At 45.4% G+C, this 14,833-nt stretch overlaps 1 protein-coding gene across 11 annotated transcripts in view; it reads right to left on the bottom strand.

Annotated features, from left to right (window-relative positions):
• Positions 1–14,833, bottom strand: part of SIPA1 (signal-induced proliferation-associated 1) — a 215,503-nt gene that overhangs the window by 123,335 nt on the left and 77,335 nt on the right. The window contains exon 2 of one of the 11 annotated variants that reach the window (XM_068260907.1): positions 8,483–8,596. The exons of 9 other annotated variants lie outside the window; for them this stretch is intronic. The gene's annotated coding sequence lies outside the window, so the exon portion shown is untranslated. Of the gene's footprint in view, positions 1–1,580; positions 1,637–8,482; positions 8,597–14,833 lie in introns of those variants that run through there. One more of the 11 variants, XM_068260909.1, reaches the window with a different exon arrangement.

Genomic DNA, 14,833 nt, shown 5'->3' with positions numbered 1-14,833 from the left:
TGCAGCCGAATGGTAGAGTTTGGTAGCACCGTGTGTACAGTGCCAGTACCCGGCAGCTAAAAAACATCTCATGCCACGCCTGAGGACAGCAACCGCCGTGTCCAGCTGTAACGCCATGGGAATCACCTATCCACTACCAGTGCTGAATGCTAGCAAGTGCCCAGCCGGTGAGTGGGAGCACATGACTGACAGTAAATTCAATGCCTTCAGCTGCCCATGGAAAAGAGGCCTAACAGTACAACACACAGAGCTGCAAAGCTGTGATCAAGGTCTTTATTTTGTACAAAGAATGAATGATTATTGTTATAGAGGAATGAGAATCCACGTCACTGCGCTGGATCTTATATAAGACCAATAAAAGAGCAATTACAGAATAGCGATCGTCTTTCTGGACACTGTAACCAATTTACTCCTAGTTTACCAGGAAAGGTTAATTTATATCAGTTAATTATAGCCCATTAAATGAGGCATGAGTTATAGTCTATGACCTACTTTAATTAAGTTTTGTAACCTGGCAAAGCAGAAATAGAAAATAGCCTTTTATAATTGTCAGTTTCAATGTTTATTCACATTGTAATGCTTTCTAACAAAAGATACTTTTTATTTGTGCTTACTGGTGTACATATGTATAAGGGAGAATGATATTTGGGTAGCATTAAATAATGTACAGAATTCGGATCTAGTTATCAATTAACAATTTGAAGTAATTTTGTTCCTATAAGGATTGAAAAGGTTCCTTTAAAGAGAACCCGAGGTGGGTTTGAAGAATATTATCTGCATACAGAGGCTGGATCTGCCTATACAGCCCAGCCTCTGTTGCTATCCCAAACCCCCCTAAGGTCCCCCTGCACTCTGCAATCCCTCATAAATCACAGCCACACTGCTGACAAACAGCTTGTCAGAGCTGGCTGTGTTTATCTCTATAGTGTCAGTCTGCTGCTCTCCCCGCCTCCTGCAGAACTCCAGTCCCCGCCTGCATCCCTTCCCTCCCTGCTGATTGGAGGGAAGGGACGGGGGCAGGGACCGGAGCTATGCAGGAGGCGGGGGAGCAGCTGAGACTGACACTACAGATGTAAACACAGCCTCAGGCTAGAAACCCACTAGGAGAGCTTTTCTGAGCGCTTTGTGATTTGAAAAGCTCTAGCTAATGTAATGCTATGGGTGTGATCCCACTTGAGTGATGTGATTTTATAAAAATCCCCCATAGCATTGCATTACCAAGAGTTTTTTCAAATCACTCACGCTTAAAAAGCACTCCCAGTGGGTTTCTGGCCTCACAACACGGCTGTGAGTTATGAGGGATTGCAGAGTGCAGGGGGACCTTAGTGGGGTTTGGGATAGCAACAGAGGCTGGGCTGTATAGGCAGATCCAGCCTCTGTATGCAGATAACATTCTTTAAACACACCTCGGGTTCTCTTTAAGGATATAATAAGGATTGAAAAATAGTTTATGGCTTAAAGTGATAGTCCATCCTTGTAGACAAAAACACTGCTTTAAAACAAATCAGTGTTTAACAAGTTTTACTTAAAGAGGAACTGTAACCAAGGATTGAACTCCATTCCAATCAGTAGCCCTTTACCTTTTCTTTAATAGATCATCGGTGGGGTGGGGGGTCCTGTATGGCTGATATTATGGTGAAACCCCTTTCACAATATCATTGCTGCCCCAGGTCCTAACCGTTTTCTGTCTGGGAGCCTCGCTGCATTGTGGGAAATAATGGCTGTTTCCAACTGCCAATCAACCAGTGTCCCCCTCTGTGCATATGTATCTCAATAAAAACTATTTAGCCTATCGCATTGTTAGTGGGTGTGCTTATAGATAATGGCAGTTGGCTCTGTCTGTTTTTTTTCATGTCTGCCAGTAGTAAAGATGATGATGTAGAGGCTGATTGTGGTTCAAACAACATAAACAAATTACATGGCGAATATCAATCATTTCTTCATTTCTCTTCTATTTTTTTCGCTTAAGTTTAAACTGCCTAAAAAGCAAGCAGTTCAGCCGCCCGTCTGAAAGAGGCCTAAGAAACCTGCAGTTCACAAATATCTTGTTTTAAGAAGGCAAACTTTTGTTTTGCATAACATTTTAGTAAGAGGGCTTTTTGGTCCTTTGTAGCCTCTCACACACTCCTAGGAGTTCTGGTTCACCATGAGCTTGCTGGGTAATCTGTAAGCCTTAATATAAAGTCCCATTATACAAAAATAAATATTGAGTACACTTATTGATAAACTAGAGCACTGCCATAACTACTAATCATCAGCCAGCAAAACTTTGAAGGGATACCCAGGAGGCGGGCCCCCCAGCAGTTCTGACCGTACAACAGAGGGGCATAATACATAGCCAGTTTCCAGCAGAGCAACATGTCTCCCCCCATATCTAATTGCGGCTCTTGTCCCTGCATATAACCTGACATACAGGAGCGGAAGCCGCTAATAGACAGCGGCGCGGCTGAAGAGAGAAAGTGTCGCTGTGCTGGAAGCAGGTGATGTTTCACACTCCGCTGCCATGCTCTGCACCTAACCATGAGTAGGCCCCATAAACCCCTGGGCCTCCCGCGGGGGTCACGGGACCCACTGACATGCCTCTCCTTAGCAAGTGCAGCCCCCGTTTCTCCCAATAACAACTAGGGCAGTGACCTACCACCATACAATATATGGTCACTTCCACCTCATAAGCATGAGCTGCCACAATGATACCCGTTCTGACTGAAAATTGATCCAGAGAACCTATTTTTAAATAGATTTAAAGGACCTATTAAATGCGCCATGCAGTTTGTGGCTAGTGATTTCTAACTGGATTTTTTTGGTCAAGCATGAAAGTGATTGGTTCGTGAGCTAAAGCCACGCCTCTCTACAGGCTGACAGTCTATCATGGCTTCAGATTTATAGACTGCTCAGGGGTGGGCAGATTTCTGGGACTGCCGAGGAGGAATTGAGGCGATATGAATTTGTACAGCATGTTTTTTATTTTAACAGTTTCAAAAACAAACAAACGTTTGTATGCCTAATTCATATAAAGCAATGTTTATAAAATGTATACACTGCGTATATACAGCTTCCTGAATGTCTAAAAACAAGGGATATTCTTGCTTCTTGGAGATGGCTACCTAAACAACCAGCCACAGCATGTAAGAGGACAGGCCATCTTCACAGAACAGTCAAGAAACATTACCTCGCAGCCAGACGTCGCAGACATGTAAAGGCGAGCGAGACACAACCAGACTGTATGAGAGCGTGCAACACAGGAAAACACCAAAAGGTTGTGGTTCATGAGTGGCAGAGGTAGAGAGGAACTGAAATTCTAAAGAAGAATGAAGGAGGAAGCAACAAACTGTAACATGCAAACGCACTCATAAATTCAATGTTCCACTGAAATAAACGTTAATCTGAAATAAACATATTTTCATCTGACACGTAATGTGAAGGAAATATACGGCCACTGGAAACATCTGAGCCACGTGTCCCCCCCCCCCCCCCCCAAAAAAAAAAAACCCAACACTTTAATCATGTTATATTTCACATGACATATAAGGGATGTCTCTGGTCTCTCAATGGAAAATATATGTCTTCATTTGTAGCCTTTACATAGTTTTCAGCATGATCACACTCAAATCACACAGCTGTGCTCAAAATGAAAGCATTTCAAGGATCACTATTGCAAAAAAATAGTAACATTTTAAATTCATTTAAACACATACAAATAAGAAGTATGTTACTCCCAGAGTAAAATGAGGCATACATTACTTTTCTCCTATATTCCTGTTGCTTACAACAGGTAGCATAAATCTGACAGAACTGACAGGTTTTGACTAGTCCATCTCTTCATGGGGGATTCCAAGCTTGGCTTTCTTTATAAAGACATTCTCTAAAAAAAACATTTATACAAAGATGCTGGCCAGCCTCCCTGCCCACTGCACACTTCTTTGGCAGTTGGACGGTGCAACTGCCATTCACTAAGTGCTTTTGAAAATAAATAAAACCCTGAGAATCACCCATGAGGAGAGGGGCTAGTCCAAAACCTTTTGTCTGTCAGGTTTTACTACTTATTGCTGGTAATAGCAACATAAGAGAAAAGTAAAGTATGGCTCATTTTACTATAGAGGAAATGTACTTCTTATTAGAACTGTTTACATGTATTTAAAATTTTGTGATTTTCGCGATAGTGGTCCTTTAAAGGGGAACTGAAGAGAGAGGTATATGGAGGCTGTCATGTTTATTTCCTTTTAATCAATACCAGTTGCCTGGCAGCCCTGCTGGTCTATTTCTCTGCAGTAGTATCTGAATAACACCAGAAACAAGCATGCAGCTAGTCTTGTCAGATCAGACTTATAAGTCTGAACCACTTAAACACCTGATCTGCTGCATGCTTGTTTAGGGGCTATGGCTAATAGTATTAGAGGCAGAGGATCAGCAGGGCTGCCAGGCAACTGGTATTGTCTAAAAGGAAATAAACATGACAGCCTCCATATACCTCTCTCTTCAGTTCCCCTTTAAGAGATAACTGGAATTATGCTATAAAGATCACATACCTATTTGCCCCTGCCAAGTTCCAACTGTGCAGACAAGTCTATTGTTACCTGGTGTGGCTTTCCTACAATAGCTGCAATGTAAGCTCACCTTTAGGCTCACATAGGGCTCCCTCACATAGATAGCTGAGCTGCAAGCTCACCGCTCAGTTCAGCCTCTGATCTGTTGTGCAATAAAAGCCTTCTGGTTGCAATTTTATGGCAGTGTATGTAACCACACGCGGCAGCGATTGACACACAGTGCAGCTAAACGACAACAGAAAACTGACACATCAAGTGACACTGGGGGACATTTATCAAGTTGTTAAGCACAGAACAGCTTCACAAGATTCAGTAGGGGAGAGGAGCACTTCACAAATAATGCTTGGCCTGCACTGCACCATCTGTAGATGTGCTATTAAGCGCTTCTTAACCTGCGGCAGTTTAGGGATGGATTTGCACTTTTCTTAACTGTAGTGCAGTTTTAGAACTTCATGCTAAATTGCTGTTATTAAGTAGGTTTTAGGAATTTTTTTATCATCATACAGAGCAGTTCCCCCTGCTGGTTAGAACTGTTTAAGAAAAGAAAACTGTCGGTAATGCTTTGATAAATCTGGCCCACTGACTCTTTGTGTCTATTGGAGCAGCGAACAGGCAGTAGACACCTGTCAGCTGCTCATGTTAAGAGACATGAAGCACACTTAGGGCTCTTTCACACTACAGGCAACGGTGAAAGGCTAAAACGCTGCGTTTTGGCTGCAGGCGTTTTAAGGCGTTTTGAAGGCGTTTTAACGCCTATACATTACAATCAATTGTAATGAGAAACGCCGCGGTAGGCCCAGAAAAAGCGCCTGGGAGCGTTGAAATGCAACGCTCCAAAACGCGGCGTTTAGTGTGAATGGTAAAATGAAAGTCTATGGACTTTCTTTTACCTAGGAAAACGCCAACTTCGGCCGTGGCGTTAAAACGCCGAAAAAGCCCTCTGGTGTGAAAGGGCCCTTAAAGAGAGTCTGAAGCGAGAATAAATCTCACTTCAGACCTCATAGATAGCAGGGGCATGTGTGCCCCTGCTAAAACGCCGCTATCCCGCGGCTTAACGGGGGTCCCTTCACCCCCAAATCCCCTCGGTGCAGCGGGGGAGCGCTTCTGCATCGGGACAGGGCTAACCGTCGCAGCCCTGCCCCATGCGCGTCTGTCAGCGCGTCTCTCCGCCTCTCCCCCGCCCCTCTCAGTCTTCCTTCACTGAGAGGGGCGGGGGAGAGGCGGCGATTCGCCGCTGATAGACGCGACTGGAGGCAGAGCTGCAGCCATTAGCTCTGCCTCCAGAAAATGAAAATCTGCGACCAAGAAGACGACCAAGGTTTGCGGGGGTGGGTTTGGGGGTGAAGGGACCCTCGTTTAGCTGCGCGATAGCGGCGTTTTAGCAGGGGCACTCATGCCCCTGCTAACTATGAGCTCTGAAGCGAGATTTATTCTCGCTTCAGAGTCTCTTTAAAGGAATCTAAGCAGCTCCTGGCTTCAAATAGCTGAAAGGGCTGCCATGTTTGAGACGTTCACCCCCCCTGCTACTTTTCCACTGCCATTATTTAGGCTAGATGTGAAATTCTTCAAGTGTGACTAATGTCTTCTGTTTGAAGTACAGAGGGGAAGACTCAGGGTTTGTTTGTGGTCAATGAAGTCTAATTAGATGATTTCTTATCTGCCTTCTATCATCTGTCGCTCCTCCATCCACAAGTCCTTACATGGACGGAGGAGGTAGAAGATTTTAACCCTTTCATGTAAAAAGATGAGGTAAAATGAAATTTTTTTTTTAATAATAAACTCCATTTTTTTTGCATTTCTAATTTGCTATAGAGCTATGCCCTGGGAGTTAAAAATGATGCTCGGTTCACTTTAAAGTAGACCTGAACTCAGAACTTCCTCTCTGCTCTTAAGCAACAGCATATTAACCTTTAAGAAAAACATTTCTTTGTTACAGCTCACAGAACTCCAGCAATAAATCTGCAGTGTGTCTACTTCCTGGTTTCAAGTAAGCAGAGAAAGGGTTATCATCCTGTGTTTACATATTCGCTGTGTCTCCCGAGACTGACAAGTTTCTGGGTTGACACAGCTAAGAGCTCAAATTACACTTGTGATTACTTACAGATGAGGGGGAATTAGACCGGCTCTTCTCTGTAAAACCACAATGAGTGCATTTATCTCTGTTTTCCTTGTGTCCTGTGCTAGAGTTCAGGTCCACTGTAGGCTGCGGGGGTAGGACATACCACAATACCCCCCCATTGACCACTCTACAGAAACCCACTTGTGATAAGTACATTGTTATATGTACAGCAGTAAGCACATCAGCAATATCTCTAGCACAGATGCTGCTAATGCCATCCAATGGAGTTCCTGCTAAAAAGGTCTGCAACTTGAAGCTCATAAGATTTATATTGTGGTCGCAACAATTGGTTCCTACAGCAGCAGATCTACAGCTACAAGGCAGCAGATCTACAGCTACAAGGTACCAGATCCACAGGTACAAGGCAGCAGATCTACAGGTACAAGGCAGCAGATCTACAGGTACAAGGCAGCAGATCTACAGCTACAAGGCAGCAGATCTACAGGTACAAGGCAGCAGATCTACAGCTACAAGGTAGCAGATCCACAGGTACAAGGCAGCAGATCTACAGCTACAAGGTAGCAGATCTACAGCTACAAGGTAGCAGATCTACAGCTACAAGGTAGCAGATCCACAGCTACAAGGTCGCAGATCCACAGCTACAAGGTAGCAGATCCACAGCTACAAGGTAGCAGATCCACAGCTACAAGGTAGCAGATCCACAGCTACAAGGCAGCAGATCCACAGCTACAAGGCAGCAGATCCACAGGTACAAGGCAGCAGATCCACAGGTACAAGGCAGCAGATCCACAGGTACAAGGCAGCAGATCCACAGGTACAAGGCAGCAGATCTACAGGTACAAGGCACTAAGGCAGCAGATCCACAGGTACAAGGCAGCAGATCTACAGCTACAAGGTAGCAGATCCACAGGTACAAGGCAGCAGATCTACAGCTACAAGGTAGCAGATCTACAGATACAAGGTAGCAGATCTACAGCTACAAGGTAGCAGATCCACAGCTACAAGGTAGCAGATCCACAGGTACAAGGCAGCAGATCCACAGGTACAAGGCAGCAGATCCACAGGTACAAGGCAGCAGATTTACAGGTACAAGGCACTAAGGCAGCAGATCCACAGGTACAAGGCAGCAGATCTACAGCTACAAGGTAGCAGATCTACAGGTACAAGGCAGCAGATCTACAGCTACAAGGTAGCAGATCCACAGGTACAAGGCAGCAGATCTACAGCTACAAGGTAGCAGATTCACAGGTACAAGGCAGCAGATCTACAGCTACAAGGTAGAAGATCCACAGGTACAAGGCAGCAGATCTACAGCTACAAGGTAGCAGATCCACAGGTACAAGGCAGCAGATCCACAGGTACAAGGCAGCAGATTTACAGGTACAAGGCAGCAGATCTATAGCTACAAGGCAGCAGATCTACAGGTACAAGGCAGCAGATCTACAGCTACAAGGTAGCAGATCCACAGGTACAAGGCAGCAGATCTACAGCTACAAGGTAGCAGATCTACAGCTACAAGGTAGCAGATCCACAGGTACAAGGCAGCAGATCTACAGCTACAAGGTAGCAGATCCACAGGTACAAGGCAGCAGATCTACAGCTACAAGGCAGCAGATATACAGGTACAAGGCAGCAGATCTACAGCTACAAGGTAGCAGATATACAGGTACAAGGCACTAAGGCAGCAGATCTACAGGTACAAGGCAGCAGATGTGGCAGAACAACACACAGAAGTCTATGGAACATTCGAGCTGCTGCAGTTTTGACATAGTTACAGCAACTCCATCAAAAGACACAAGCAGCAGCTTTTATTTACAAGAAACGTGTTAATGCTACGAATCTCTAAATGTGTCCTTACCGGAATGCCGCCTTCCTTAATACCTTAGTAGTCAGGGCTCTGCAGTGCTGCCTTATTGCGGGACATGATGCTTGTGAAAAGTGTTAATTTAAAACTTGCAATTACCGGTACTTCCTGGGGAAGAAAGAAAAAGGAAGTTGACCTCACCTGCACATGACTTGATGTACAAGTCAAACACAGGTTCTCCACATGTCAGGAATTCCCTATATGTGGAAGGCAAGTTAACTACAGGAAGTGATTTATCAAAATGAGATGCTGTGAGGAGAACCTAGCTCAGCAACTGTTGATTATGTTGCAGAGCTGTCAGCAGTGAATGTAAAGTATCAGCCAGAGAGGACAATAGGGTTCATGACCCGCTATGAGCTCTAGCCCTTAGGCTAACCATACAGTGATGCCCAACACTAACATTATCTCCCAATCTCTCACTAACTCTCCTTCATAACATATGCCTGACAGAGTGGGGGTACCCGGCCGCACTGCCCTTCTTGTAAATGAAGTGCACACACTGATTAACCTCCTGAGCGATAATCCCGAGCTGAGCTCGGGGTATGTCGCGCAGGAGGAGTTCTCAGGCCCTGGTGGGCCGATTTGCATAATTTTTTTTTTGTTACACGCTGCTAGCACTTTGCTAGCTGCGTGTAACTTCCGATCGCCGTCGCCGATCCGCCGCTACCCGCCGCGCAGCCCCCCCCCTCCCCGACCCCTTGCGCAGCCTGGCCAATCAGTGCCAGGCAGCGCTGAGGGGTGGATCGGAACGCCCTCTGACGTCACGACGTCCATGACATCGGTGACGTCATCCCGCCCCGTCGCCATGGCGACCGGGGAAGCCCAGCAGGAAATCCCGTTCTGAACGGGATTTCCTGCTTACTCTGATCGCCGAAGTCGATCGGAGTGGGTGGGGGGATGCCGCTACGCTGCGGCTATCATGTAGCGAGCCCTGGGCTCGCTACATGATTTAAAAAATAAAAAATTAAAAAAATAGTGCTGCGCCACCTCCTGGGCGATATAATTGTATCGCCAAGAGGGTTAATCCACCAGGCCACCAGGTGGAGACCAACATATTCACAATCCCCAAAAATCAGCACACTTAAATTTAATAAACAAATCTTCTCGCTCTTTTAATAGCAACAGATATCCACACAGTGAAATGCATGGTTGACAGGTGCTAGCTACTTGCAATAGATAGGTGTCACAGACACCCACAGTCCATCAGATGCTCGCCGACAAGCTTGTCCACGTAGACCTCGAATGGCTAGAGTCCATAGTCCACAGTTCTAGAATAAACGTGTCTCGAAATATGGTGACATACACTGGCCTAGAGCTGCTCATGCTTGGCTTTTTCATGGACAGGAGTTTGGGAAGAGGGTCCAAAGTAGCAGCAGAGGAATCAAGGAGGATTGAGGAAGCCTTCAGACCACCATGAGGCTTCCCACTGCTTAGGTAAGTATCTGTATTGTAAATTTGTTATCCTTACACATTTGCATTAAAGCAAACCTGAAGTAGGGAAACACACTTCAGGTTAGGTGCAAACCTATGTAGAGGGAAGTCCTCGCTCCGTCCCGTTGTTACAGGGCCATCCCCGTTCTGCAACTGGCTGTGTATTTGGTACTCCTCAGGCAACCTCTACAAATTAAGTAAAAACTTAAATTGGGAGTAACTTGGTTTAAGAGCACTTTGCAATACAAGCAAAAAAGTTTGTGTGCGGCCGTATTCATAGACATACAGGAGCGCAGCCACGCAAGATTATTTGAAAATGTTGTCTAATTTGTTTGGTGGGATCCTGTGCTGGAATGGAGGGGGGTAAGAAGATCGGGGTAAGCCTCTAGACTATCATACTGTTACCTAATACTAACCGAAACCCCGAAACCAGCTCAACCCTCACACTAGTCACATCTCATTGACCACCTGTACTACACAACAGTTTATCTTAGGCCCAGTTCACACATGCGTTTTTTTTCCGTAGTGGACCCGTAACATATACTGTACAAACGGAACGGACGAGATTGGATCCAATGTTAACCTATGGGTCCGTACACATCCGTCCGTCCCACCGGATCAGTTTCCTTCCGTTTTTTACGTTCCTGCAGCCGGTCCGGAAAAATGCTGCAGACCCTATTTTTCCAGAACGTTGTGCCCTGCGGAACTGATCCGGAAGGTTTTGCAGCTCAATAGGAAATAATGTAAAACGGAAGTTGATGACACACTGCCTATAAAAACAGACCTTTCTAGCCCTCTTTCTGTATGCGTTCTATGGTACAGCGGCCATCTTTGTTTTCTGACACATGTGCCCAGCATGGTTTGACTGGGATTCCTCCCAGTTCGTGCTCGATTATTTGGAGAAGATGGCAGAGATCAGACAATACAGCATAGAGGACCTGATTGTCCAAGTGCAGGCTCAACCTGCCCTTTGGGATAAGGGGCACCCATAGTAACCTCCGGAAGTGCAGGAAGTTGTGGGAGGAAATCGCCAAAGTCTATGTGGAGGGATTCAATGAACTGAATCGGAAGCGCAAAACTGCGCAAGGTATGTTTACAACAATTGATTTGGGGGGCTTGTGGTGTTGCATCTGTGTTTTGTTGTTTGGGGTGGGTTTCATATTGAATATGTAGCCACGCAGGCCTTGCCCACCCAAGTGTGTCTGGGCCGGAGGCCTATAGGCCTGCGGCCCAGACACGCACGCTCTGTGTGTACCCGTGTCCCACCCACCCACGATCAGTGCCACCTGTGTCCCACCCATGTGTGTCTGGGCCGCAGGCGCAAGGCCTGCGGCCCAGACACGCATGCTCTGTGCATACACAACCTACAGGATGTCCATTCAAAATGTAGAACCAAAAATTTATTAAAAACAAATAGAAAAATATTAAAAATACAACAAAAAAAACATCATAACAGGTCACCTAAACAAATGTATATGAACAAAATTAAAAGTTTTTATTGTTGTCCAGCAGAGAACATAAAATAGTCTGCCAATTTGTCCCTGTTTCGGAGGCAGACTATTCTGGGCCTTGTAGCAAACCTCCGCATCGGCTGAAGTGGAAGTACATTTGGAGGTTCAGGAACGTCCACTTCCTCCTGGCGCACAACATTGTGGAGAATGCATGCTGCCTTAACAAAGTGGACAGCGTTGTCCGGTTTCAGCAGCAAAGGTGTGTGGAACATCCTCCATTTTGACGTCAGGATTCCAAATGTACACTCCACCATTCGCCGAGCACGGCTGAGCCGAGCATTGAAACCAGTCTGCTTCTCACTGAGGATCAGTGAGAAGTTTGGGCTGCAAATGCAAGTATGAACCGGGCCTTAGAGAAGACCCTTGAGCATGATGCATATTATGGTGGACTGAAACATGCTGTGGGCACAGTTCACATTTGCATGGGCTGCTGCTTGGTAAAACCTCCAATGTGTTAACCTTTGAGCCTGGTCATATGGACGCAGTTTGGGGGGAGGACAGATGATTTTAAAAACACTGCATGCAGCCTATGAGTGAACAAGAAATTGTGTCCAAGATTTAAGGTAACCCCTAGGTGCAAATGTTTCCCTAGTCCTACCAGAGCTTATTTCATTATGCATATAAGCTTCTTGGTTATCTTTAGTCAGATACGTTTAAATATATGCTGCACAAGTTAAATAGCTCACATGGGCAAAAATAAACCATGCCCAAGTTCCTCTTTTGCAGACTCTCTTTTGCTGCTCACATGGTCTGTTTGCTTGTGCCAGTTTTAAAAATGATTTTGGATCAAATCATGGAGAGGGTCCTTGGTTACCACCTACAGTCATGTGGGCTACTATTGCACTCCAATTATCTGGGGATTCCAAGGTGGGTGAAAGCAGGTAAATACAGACTAGGTCAGTGATCTGCAAACTTGGCCCTCCAGCTGTTAACCTCCTTGGCGGTTCAATTTTTCCGCCAAGGAGGCTGCATTGCTCTTTTTTTGAAAATTTTTTTTTGTTTCATGTAGCTACCTGAGTGGTAGCTACATAAAACACCACTAGAGGGCGCATGTGTCCCTCTAGTCCAATCGCCGCCGGCAACAAGAGTAAACAGGACGACGACGTCCTGAAGTCAGACCCATCCGATCCAGCCCTTTGCGCTGCCCGGGACTGATTGGTCCGGGCTGTGCAGGGCTCTGGCGGGGGGGGGGGGGGCCTCTTCCGCCTCTGAGTGCGAACGATCGCCGCAGAGCGGCGGCGATCGAGCTGGACGTGCAGCTAGCAAAGTGCTGGCTGCGCGCACAGCAATTTACAGCACAGGAATCGCCCCACCAGGGGCTGAGACATCCTCCGCGGCGGCTTACCCCGAGCTCAGCTCGGGGTTACCGCTAAGGAGGTTAAGGAACTACAAGTTCCACAATGCATTTGCCTTTATGAATCATCACTGTGGCTGTCAGACTCCCGCAATGCATTGTGGGACTTGTAGTTCCTTAACAGCTGGAGAGCCAAGTTTGCAGATCACTGGACTAGGTGCATCCTTTCTGCCCACAAGCAGATTGTAAGTCTTTGGCAGGGTCCTCCATCCACTAGTGTAGTCTACTTGATCGTGTGCCCCCCTCCTATGGCAGCCTCGTGCTTGTATTACCTGGCCTACCTAACCAGCCCAAAATCGCATGATCATGTATCTCGTACTCTGTTTGCCTTGTATAACTGTGTTCTATGTTTTATAACCTTGTTAGGCTCCCTGCACACTGCAAAACCGATTTGCAATTCCGATTCTGATTTGCAATTCTAATTTTCCCTGAACGCCATCAACAAAAAAAACGCAGCATGCAGTAACAATTAAAAATCAGAAATCGGAATCGCATGTAAAAAACGATTAAAAATCAGAATCGCATGCCGTGAGTGTATCATCCTTGTATCTCTGTATATATTTATTGTCCAGCGCTGCGTAATATGTTGGCGTTTTATAAATACAATAAATAGTAATATGTAAACAAAATCACATTTAAAAAGGGGAGCAGAAGAGCGAGAGGTTGTCTGATCTGCTTTTTCAGGAGCTATGGAAGCAGTAGTTTGGTCTGGGATATAATGAAAACAATTACATGTAATATTAGGGACTTGGATTTCAGCTAGCAATACTGAAAGCTCTACAGTCTTATTTCTGTAACTGCAGAAACACTTAAAGAGACACTGAAGCGAAAAAAAAAATATGATATAATGAATTGGTTATGTAGTACGGATAATTACTAGAAGATTAGTAGCAAAGAAAATATTCTCATATTTTTATTTTCAGGTATATAGTGTTTTTTCTAACATTGCATCATTCTCTAATATGTGCAGATTACACAACACTCAGCATTCAAAATGATTCTTTCAGAGCAGTCTGTGAAGTAATGACCTCTCCTCTAGCAGAGAAAAAGTAAACAGTTGAGATAATAAAAGTCAGAAAACAGCCCTCTCCACGACTTTTGAAAGTCGTAGAAATGAATGGCTTTTTTGCATAGAGATAACAACTGGAGTTTCTTAACTCTTCCTGTACTGAAAACAATTAGACTGATGTATCTGATCTTAATGTTTTATTTCTTAGCTGTACTACACATATAAATCAGAATATCATAATTTTTTTTTTCGCTTTAGTGTCTCTTTAAAGGGACACTTAAGTCAAACAAAAAAAATGAGTTTTACTCACCTAGGGCTTCCAATAGCCCCCTGCAGCTGTCCGGTGCCCTCGCCATTTCCCTCCGATCCTCCTGGCCCCACCAGCAGCCACTTCCTGTTTCGGTGACAGGAGTTGACAGGCTGGGGAGTGATTCTTCGCGTTCCCAGATACATTAGCACCCTCCATGCTGCTATATGGTATATGATATATGCTATAGCAGCATAGATGGCGCTATTGTGGCCAGGAACGCGAAGAATCACTCACGTCCCCAGCCTGTCAGCTCCTGTCACCGAAACAGGAAGTGGCTGCTGGTGGGGCCAGGAGGATCGGAGGGAGATGGCGAGGGCACCGGACAGCTGCAGGGGGCTATTGGAAGCCCCAGGTGAGTAAAACTAATTTTTTTTGTTTGACTTAAGTGTCCCTTTAAGGGGAACTGTATGCAAGGACTGAACTTCATCCCATTCAGTAGCTGATACCCCTCCTCCCATGATTAATCTTACTGCAAATGTTTCATGAACAGAACATCAAAGTGATGTCAGGACCTTGGTCAGTTTCCTGTCTGTGAACCTTGTTGCATTGTGGGCAATTACAGCTGTTTCCAACTGCCAAGCAACCAGTATCTCCCTCTGCACATATGCATATCTATAAAAAAAACAACCTTTAAGCCTATCGCATTGTAAAGGGGTGTGCTTATAGATAATGGCAGTTGGTGCTGTCTATTTTTTTCATGTCTGCCAGTAGTAAAGATGATGATGTGCAG

Source organism: Hyperolius riggenbachi, chromosome 11 (genome assembly GCF_040937935.1).
Source record: "Hyperolius riggenbachi isolate aHypRig1 chromosome 11, aHypRig1.pri, whole genome shotgun sequence".
NCBI classification, from domain to species: Eukaryota; Metazoa; Chordata; class Amphibia; order Anura; family Hyperoliidae; genus Hyperolius; species Hyperolius riggenbachi.
Note: the sequence above shows the minus strand (reverse complement) of the source record. Positions and strands in the feature narration are given on the sequence as shown.